General features: G+C 31.6%; 1 protein-coding gene across 5 annotated transcripts in view; it reads left to right on the top strand.

Moving 5' to 3' along the window:
• Positions 1 to 376: 376 nt before the first annotated feature.
• The window catches only part of LOC142333800 (uncharacterized), a 94,408-nt gene continuing 84,835 nt past the window's right edge, over positions 377 to 9,949 (top strand). For 4 of the 5 annotated variants that reach the window (XR_012758699.1, XR_012758701.1, XR_012758700.1 and 1 more), the window contains exon 1: positions 377 to 658. The gene's annotated coding sequence lies outside the window, so the exon portion shown is untranslated. Of the gene's footprint in view, positions 659 to 9,310; positions 9,461 to 9,949 lie in introns of those variants that run through there. The other variant, XM_075381322.1, reaches the window with a different exon arrangement.

The following is a 9,949-nucleotide window of genomic DNA, read 5'->3' as shown; positions in this document are numbered from 1 at the left end:
ATATTTTTTTTTTTGTAGCCTACACAACTCCGGTAATGTAAGGATTCCAACATAGGGTCATCCATCTAAATCAGTTCAGCCATTGAGCCGCTACAGTGGAAAAAATATATACACTCACACACCCTAAATACATTACAATCCATTTTGAGCAGTCGTGTAAAAACTAAATTAGCATATGCTTAAATAATATTTTGTCAACTTTTCATTATTTTTAGTGGAGAAAGGGAATTGATAATAAAAATGGGCTTAATTCAAAAGAAAAATGAATAAGCCTTTGTTTTTATTAAATTATTTTATTTACGGGTCTCTAAATAAAGTAGACTCTAGTTTTTTTTTTTGGCAGCCAAAGTGACAACACTGCAAAGTTACACAAACATGGTTATATGAACAGCTGATTTATATTAGGTATTAATATATTTAGTCTATTGTTGCCGCATGAGATGTAAACGAACTTTTCGTGAAATGAGTTTTTCTTGTGCGTTACAAAAATGAGTGATACTAATTATTAGCAACGTTGTGCAATTAAGTTTTGTGTTAAACTCGGTGAGACTGCTACTGAAACTTTTTCAAAATTAAAAAGGGCGTATGGAAATGATGCTCTGTCACAAACTAAAGTTTTTAAGTGGTTTAAAGCATTTTCAAACTATTAAACATATTTGTACGTATATAATCTATTAAGTATACCGATCATTTTACATATTCTCCATACATCATTCATAGAATATGTATGTAACATTAGTTATAAGAGGGTATTCATAAAATATGTATTTAACATTAGTTATAAGAGGATAGCTTACGTAAGTTATGTTCGGTTAGGTTATGTTGATACAAGGTGTGGCATTTGCACCCCATCGGTTGGTCACGTGGTGAACGCGTCTTCCCATATCAACTGTTTTGGAAGTCGAGAGTTCCAGTGTTCAAATCCAAGTAAAGTCAGATTTGAATACTAGATCGTGGATATCGGTGTTCTTTGGTGGTTGGTTTCAATTAACCACACAGCACAGAAATGGTCGAACTGAGACTGTACAAGACTACACTCATACATATCATTCTCACTCATCCTTTGAAGTATTATCTGAACGGTAATTCCCGGAGGCTAAACAGGAAAAAGAAAGGCATGGCATTTTCACACACGCTACAAATCTTTCATCTCATCCTCTGAAGCAATACCTAACTGTGGACCTGGAGGTTAAACAAGAGAAAAAAAAAAGGTTTTTTTTTTGTCTTCTTTATGTGGCCTATAAGTCTGACTCTTCTTTTAACTATATTTTTCCAAACGCTTCTTTCTTCATCTATTTTCCGCAACACCTCTTCATTTGTCACTTTATCCACCAGTCTGATTTTTAACATTCTCCTATAGCACCGCATTTCAAAAGCTTCTAATCTTTTCTTCTCAGTACTTCGATCGTCCAAGTTTCACTTCCATATAAAGCGACGCTCCAAACTTATACTTTCAAAAATCTTTTCCTGACATTTAAATTAATTTTTTATGTAAACAAATTATTTTTCTGACTGAAGGCTCGTTTCGCCTGTGCTATTCAGCATTTTATATCGCTCCTGCTTCATCCATCTTTAGTAATTCTACTTCCCAGATAATAAAATTCTTCTACCTCTGTAATCTTTTCTCCTCCTGTTTTCACATTCAGCGGTTCATCTTTGTTATTTCTACTAATTTCATTACTTTTGTTTATTTTCATGCAATAGTTCTTGCCTGGGGCTTCATCCATGACGTTCATTGTTTCTTCTAAATCCTTTTTACTCTCGGCTAGAATTAGTATATCATCAGCAAATCATACCATCTTTATCTTCTCACCTTGTACTGTTACTTCGGATCTAAATTGTTCTTTAACATCATTAAGTGCTAGTTCTATGTAAAGATTAAAAAGTAACCGGGATAGGGAACATCCTTGTCGTACTCTCTTTCTTATTATGGCTTCTTTCTTATGTTCTTCGATTATTACTGTTGATGTTTGGTTCCTGTAAATGTTAGCAATCCTTCTATCTCTGTATTTGAACCCTAATTTTTTTTAAATGCTGAACATTTTATTCCAGTCTACATTATCAAATGCCTTTTCTAGGTCTATAAATGCAGAGTATGTCGGTTTGTTTTTCTTTAATCTTCCTTCTACTATTAATCTGAGGCCTAAAATTACTTCCCTTGTCCCTATGCTTTTCCTAAAACCAAATTGGTCTTCTCCTAACACTTCTTCCACTCTCTTCTCAATTCTTCTGTATAGAATTCTAGTTAAGATTTTTGATGCATGAAAAAAAGGTTATGTTGATATAATATAACCTAGTCGGAGGCGGTCCCTCGGACCCCCTCCCACCAAAAATGGTTTGACCCCTTTCTTGGGGGATTTCCCTCAAGCCAGAAATGCAACACTTGCTTATCGCAATCCAAACGCATGCGTAGACAGTTAAATGGCATTCCAAGAATCTTCATAAAGTTTTCAAATTCTTTTGCTAGATCAGCTAGTGCTGAAAAAGGGGATGAACTAAAATTCTTAGCGATAAATTATGATAATAAATGTTCTGAATCTGTCTTCCAAGAGGAGTATCTTATTTGATGCGAGGAGATGAAGTCATTAAATTTAAAATACGATCTAGAAATGATTGAAATATTTGATCGTTGCAATAAATAATATTTGCTGAATATCCATTTTCTCATTATTATTATTATTATTATGCTTTTACGGCCAACATGGGACCACTTAAGTTCATTTTAGTTGGATCTTTTCTGAGAAAAGCGTGTTATTTTACTCTTTCGAGCTGCCCAGTATTTCTTCATTCGTTCAGATCTTGCTTTCTTTTCTTCATCCGTAAACACCCTCTTCATTGTATTTTGTCGTTTGTCTGTCTTTTGTTTAAATCTAATGCTTTTATCTTTTAGCTTTGTAATTTTTCCAGTTTTATTCTGTAGGTCAGTCAGGGAAATTCCCAATTCTTTCATATCTTCTCTAATTTCTTTGATCCATCCTACTTCTAGCTTTTGGAACCAGAGCTTTTCAATGATATTTCTTGACAGTCTTGTTTGTGGTGTCCTTATGAGATGACCGAAGAAAGAGATTCTTTTTTTTCCGCATAGTATCAGTAACAGGCTCTATTTCTCGATACACCACCTCATTTGGCACAATCCACCATCGGCCTTCTTTTTGGTGTTTTTTATTGATACACGTTCTGACAATTCTCCTCTCTATTTTCAGAATTTTTTCAATTCAGTTTTTCTGAGTGATTTTGAAAAGGGTCTCACTTCCGTAGGTGACTTCTGGCTGTACTACAGTTTTATAATGTTTAAGTTTTGTTTTAGCAGAAAGGCATTTTTTGTTATATGTTGACCAAGTTAATTTTTGGCATTTAATCATTTTATTTGTCCTGTTTTGCCATGTCACTTTTTCATTTAAATTATAAGTTATTATTTCCCCTAGATATTTAAATTGTTTTACTAGTTTAATTTTCTGATTGTTTACCGTAATGCGCTCTATTACCAGAGGATCTATGGCCATTAGTTCAGTTTTTTGGAAAGAGATATGAAGCCCTATCTTTTGTGCTAGGTTTTGAAGGCTCATGATTTGTGTTTTGGCTTCTTGAATATTATTTGCTAAAAGAGCGAGGTCATCTGCAAATCCTAGGCAATTTAGTGTGATGGAGTTTTTCTTAGTACCCGTTTTTATATTTTTGGGATTTATTTCATACCATTTTCTCATGACAAATTCAAGGGCGCAGTTAAAAAGGAGTGGTGAGAGGCCGTCTCCTTGCCTCAATCCAGTTTTTATGTAGAAGGGTTGAGAGAGTTCACCTCTGAATTTCACTCTGGACTGGGTATCGGTTAAAGTTAATTTTATCATGTTTACGAGTTTAGGGTGAAGGCCCAGGTTTCTCAGAATATTCAGCATGGATGGTCGGTGTATACAATCATAGGCCCTTTTAAAGTCGACGAAGGTGATTATTAGTTGTTTTTTCTGTCTTTTATATAAGTCCATCATAAGTTTTAGGGATATTATTTGCTCCGGGCAATCTCTCCATGGCCTAAATCCCCCTTGGTATTCCCCAAGTTCCAGTTCAAGTTGGTCTTTGCATCGGTTGTATATAACTCTCGACAGGATTTTGTATGTGCAATCCAGGAGAGATATGCCTCTGTAGTTTTCAGGATTAGTTTTATCCCCTTTTTTATGTAATGGATGGATGAGGGCTGTGGTCCAGTGTTCTGGAAGTTTTTCTTCGTTCCATATTTTCACGAGGCATAGATGTAGGGAAGTTTTGACTGAATAAACTGATGAGTGTTTCCAGAGTTCTGCGAAAAGCTGGTCTTCTCCGCTTGCTTTGTAGTTTTTTATTTCATTTAAGGCTGCGAGAACTTCTTGAATTGTTGGCGGGTTGATATTTACTGGTGAAGTTTTAACTGGAGTTTCAGTGTCAATCTCAAAAAGCTCTGGGGGGTCGTCACAGTTGAGGAGTTTATTGAAGGTTTCTGCCAAAATTTCATCAAGCATTTTCTTTATTGGTGTGGGCCATATTTCCTTTTTTTCCTCTCAGCATAAGGGTGGGTGGTTCATATCTTTGAAGATAAAAAATATATATATATATATATATATTTTTTAATTTGAATTCAAAACTTTTCGGGATTGCAGAGAAAGGCGCTACTACCCGCCATGAAGTGTGTGTGTGTGTGTGCGCGCGCGCGTGGCTTTAGATCAATGTCAACAATTATTTCATGTTTTTTTTATTATTTTCTCATTAGGTTTTGTCGTTTTCATACAAAAAAATAAAATTCTGAAGCCTAAACTATGTACATTAAGACAAAAATAAAGCCTGAAGTTTGCAACAATCTTTGCACGATAATTTTTTTTGTTGTACATTTTAATACGACTCGGTCCTCCATGCTATGTTGGTTAAAAAAAAAAGTTATCTATCACTGTAACTACCAATTTTGTATTCGCTCGAGTATTCCATTTATTGTATGTTAAATTTTAAATTAACGTAATTATAATATGTAATGTTAAATTACATATTTAATATTAATTTTGCCGCTCGTCCGATTTTCACGATTCAAACGGCGTATGTATCAGCAAATCGAGCACTAACTGTTTAACGCATCGAATACGCTATTGATCGACCGGATCTTGTTTATCCGGAAATTAAATCCTGCAGCTAGTAAATATATAAATAAGAACAAAGTATATAAATGTCTAAACAAACACAGATTAAACTTCACACATTACTTTATGTTAGTATTAATAAAAAATAGATCTCTCTCTCTCTCTCTCTTTCGGTGTGTGGGTGGTGCGCGCGCATTTGTATTGTAGATGTATTTACTGTATACGTAATAATCAGCTAAGTTGATAAATTTAGAAATTGTGTAATCATATCATTACCCCGTTACATATCACCGGTAATATTTTTTATAATCTATAATAATTTATGGTTCAGTTATTTTTCTTTTAAGATGATTATTGAAGACGTTACATGTCTATTGTTAATTACACTACTCGATTTTTTTTAATTTCTGCTTTAAATTAAAATAAAAAATTGTAATTTTTGGCAAAAAAAAAAAACTGAAGCGCGCACCCGAATGTGCTTTTATGTATATGTGCAATCATCATGTTTACGTGCGCGGTTGTAATTATATATATACATACTGAATATTACATAAAATTAAATAATTGAAGGCCTCATCATTAACCGTTTATGTACTGTTGGCTATGTTATTTAGCTAATCATGCAGGTGAATTTTAAAAGTTGCATTCATTGTACAATTGTAAGTTATCACGCTTAATAAATAATATTTAAAAAAATCAAAATAAATTTTTGTTGCAAAAAAAATTAATAATAAATATGACCACCTAACATAAAAACCGACCGTTTTGATCTGCAAAACACATCAATGTAAGTTTAAAAAAAGCGAGAAAATATTTTTAAAGTATTTCATGTAACAATAAAGGCCATTTTACCTTTTTAAAATATATAGCTCATTTATTAATCATCAAATGCAGACACAGATAAAAGATTTTGTTATTAACAGAAATCTAAATTTTTTTTAAAAACAAAAAACAGAATTTAAATAAAATATTGACACCCGAAATAATTAATAAGTAGCAATTATTAGAGGACATTTAAATAGAAATTAAATACATAAAATTTAGTCTACAAAAGAATCGGAAACCTCTCTTTTAGTGTATACTAAAAGAGAAATGTATAACTTACTTGAAAGCAAATTATTTTTATTATGTATAAAGTAATCTACATATAAATTTTATAAGAATTTTAAAAGAACTTACCTGGTTTACATGTTGAATTCTTTTCTGAACGGTCGTTTAGATTCGTTTAAAATATTCCTAAATATTAATAATGTTCGCCAAATACAAATAATCAAGTAAACAAAATTTGATACGGCTTTGATAACGACGCTACAAATCGTAAAGAAATATTATTTGGTGTATTTGACAACTTTAATCGTTAATAACAGTAATACTAATTTAACAAATTATCAGAAAGAAAAGATTAGATTATATATATATATATATATATATAAGTTTGGTTTATTTTTTCTACATTGCTTTATGTAATGGAACAGGTAATAATATTATAAAGAAATATAATTTTTCATCAACGTAACACATTTTGACAGACGCAGTTCTTTTTTGTTGACGAATTATGGCGCGAACAGATGGAAGGACGAGAGTCTGAACATTCTAGAAATTTTTCTATCTGGTCCCATTCACGTGCACACTCCCTCACAATCATCACTACGTACAAAGTTATCACAGGAAGTAAATTTTGTTCAGAGCCATCTTTTTATTTTACTAATGTTAGTTTTTTATTTATTATTACTTCCTTATATTAATAATACAGATTACTTAATTCATTAGTTTTAATTTTCGAGTTAATAGTTTTTAATTCCTTGTACGAAGTAAAGAAAGTATATTATGATCGTGAAAAATTTTCAGATTTCAATGGAAATATCCGTTTTGACCATCCCTGAATCCATTTTTACTGGTTTTGGCGTGACGTCTGTTTGTATGTATCTCGCATAACTCAAAAACGATTAGCTTTAGATTATTGTAATTTTTTATTTAGGACTGTTGTAACATCTAGTTGTACACTATCCCTTTTGATTGCAATCGACTGAACAAAAAGTGCCGAAAATAAAAAAAATTGGGAGTAATAAGCCCTCACTGAGAGCTTTTCAACGATATATCATAAGTATATATATATTTCACTTATTTTATATTATGGACGATAACTGCCGTAATTTTGCGCCAATCACTTTCAAATTGATACATAAAATATAACTGCCCAAAATCTCGATCGAGTTCGTTAATGGGAAAAATCGGACTATGGGAGTGGAAATGGGGTGGGTTTTTCGAAAAAAACAAAACATCGCTATAACTTTCTTATTAAGTAAAATATTGAACTTCTGTTCAAGTTCATATAAGGGCCTAAAATATATGTAAGTAAAGTTTTATGATATCACCAACGATTGGCCGGCCCATGGGGTGGAAAAAATGGGGTTTTGAAGACAAAAAAAAATCATACCTCCCTTAATAGGCACAATTATCGAATCGGTTTAAAGTGATCGTTATTCCTCTAAACATTACCTAAAACTTTTGTCCGAAACAATTTTTGATATGACCAACCCTTACGGCAAGGACGACCAAAATATTACCGGAATTGTAAGATGGGCTAAAATTGTCGTACGCTAAACACGTGAAACTTTTTTTCACGTGCAAATTATTTTTGTATCGAGTAAATATGAAATTTAAATTAACATTAAGGTGGAAATTTTTTTTATCCCCTATTTAGCACCGGTGAAATCTACATTCGCCTTCCGGTTTGCCGAAAGGTTTTTTCATATTATAACACTTTTAAACTACTTTCAATATAATTTATTATAAACGTATTTTTTAATTGTAATCAATAATTAAAAAAAAGAATTGCTTTAAACTTTTATTCTATTTTAGAATTACATTATTTTAAATGAATTTTTTTTGTGGTTTTCCGAGAAAAATAAATGACGATTATAAAAAAAGTAATCAAGTATACTAAGTATAATCGGCCTCCGTGACGCGAATGGTAGCGTCTCGGCCTTTCATCCGGAGATCCCGGTCAGGCATGCCATTTTCACACACACTACAAATCATTCATCCTATTCTCTGAAAGTAATACCTAACGGTGATCCCGGAGGTTAAAAAAAAAAAAAAGTAATAATAACTATGTTTCTTTCCAAACCGTTAACTGCCATCCTTATTTCATTATTAAAGAGAAAAAATAACTGGATATTAATATTGTCAATTGACATTAATAAATTATTTAAAATAAAATAGATTATGAATATTTGTTTTTATAATACGTGATGAAGACAAAAGTTCGTTGCCGTCCTGTCTCATCAACGTTTTGTTGCTGTACACAGTTATGTAACCGTTCCTCACTCCAGTCACGTACGTTCAAGTTTAACAGAGTCTTATCGCTTTTATATATCCCTTTACCCAGTGGCAGGAAATAAAGTCAAAAATATAAAATAAAACAACTTAAAGCAACTTTAAGCTTTGTGTTCACTTTCATCTTCTGATGGTTTTTATTTATTTGTTTTTGAATTTCTTGTCGGGTTAAGAATTATTTTTATGTGCAAATTAAGATGAATATTAAAAAAAAAAAACAAAAAAACGTTAATTCAAAGAGCCGAACCCAGTACCTTCAGTTTTTTTTTAATCCGGTTAATCTTTTTCTTTTTTTTCTGACCCATTTCTGAGGTCCTATTTCCTAGATGTAACCGGGTATCGAATCTGGAACTTTTAGTCTAGCAGGTAAAGTAGCTACCTTATTAATAGCACGGAGTCATGTTACATCTAAAAAAGATTAATACTGTTTTTTTTTAATTCCTGATTTGATATTTAAAAAATATAGTAATACTTAATAACAAAATTGTATTGTACTACAATTTTTTTATATATTGAACTTGATTACGTATATAAAATGATTATTACATGTAATTAAATAATAAGTAAGAATCTCGTTATTACCCCTTTGTGTACGGTTGGCTGTTCTCCATTTATAGTTTTAAGTGAAAATTTATTCTCTTTAATATTTTATCTAATTATAAGTTCGGCAACATTGATAGTAAATTTTAAAAACAATTTAATATTAAACGACGTGTAATGATGGATGATCTTATGTTAAAAAAATTTGATGATGAATGAAACAGTTTGCGAACCAAATTAGTCTATCGATGACGTCATTCCGGAATGGGGAGACGATGAGAAGAATTATGTGTTGTGTAACTAAAGAAATTCACCGAGATGTTTTGTCTTGTAGTTAGTTATTGGCGGGAATTATCGGTAGATAGGCGACTGAATACGCAGTGAAATTGTCTTCATATAACAGTGTTGTTTAGTCTAACCTATCCACATGTAACGTTATCCAAATTTCATCTTTTTATTGAGATATTCCTTATTACTGATTTAAGGTGAGTTTTATTTATTTTGTTAATATTATTACATTTTTTAGACAATAATTGGCAGTTGTTTTATTCTGTGTATGTATTATTCAAATTATTTATTAGATTAAAAATGTTAGATTCCAGTTAACGCCGATTGATTTTTACAAACTAAATTTAATAATAATAAATCAATAAATTTGTTGTATTTATCAATTAATAATTTATCCAAGTACTAAATGGCGGGTAAACACTATCGAAAAAAATAAATAAAGAGAAACAAGTTATATGGTTGTATTTTAGGTTATTTGGTCATTAACGGTGTATATATTTAACTAAACTGATATAAGCAAAGGGTATTTCGTGAGTGATATATTAGATATATTAAGTTTTAAGTCTGATAACGAGAATGAATCGTGCTAAGCGAGAAAATAATTCGCGTCTGTATCGTTATAAAGAATATACTGATTTACTCTGGAGCTCCTGGGTTCGACATCCAAAATAGCTTACCGTTTCTTC

Source organism: Lycorma delicatula, chromosome 13 (assembly GCF_047948215.1).
Source record: "Lycorma delicatula isolate Av1 chromosome 13, ASM4794821v1, whole genome shotgun sequence".
Taxonomy (NCBI): domain Eukaryota; kingdom Metazoa; phylum Arthropoda; class Insecta; order Hemiptera; family Fulgoridae; genus Lycorma; species Lycorma delicatula.
The sequence above is the reverse complement of the archived record's forward strand: the minus strand, read 5'-3'. Positions and strand labels throughout refer to the sequence as shown.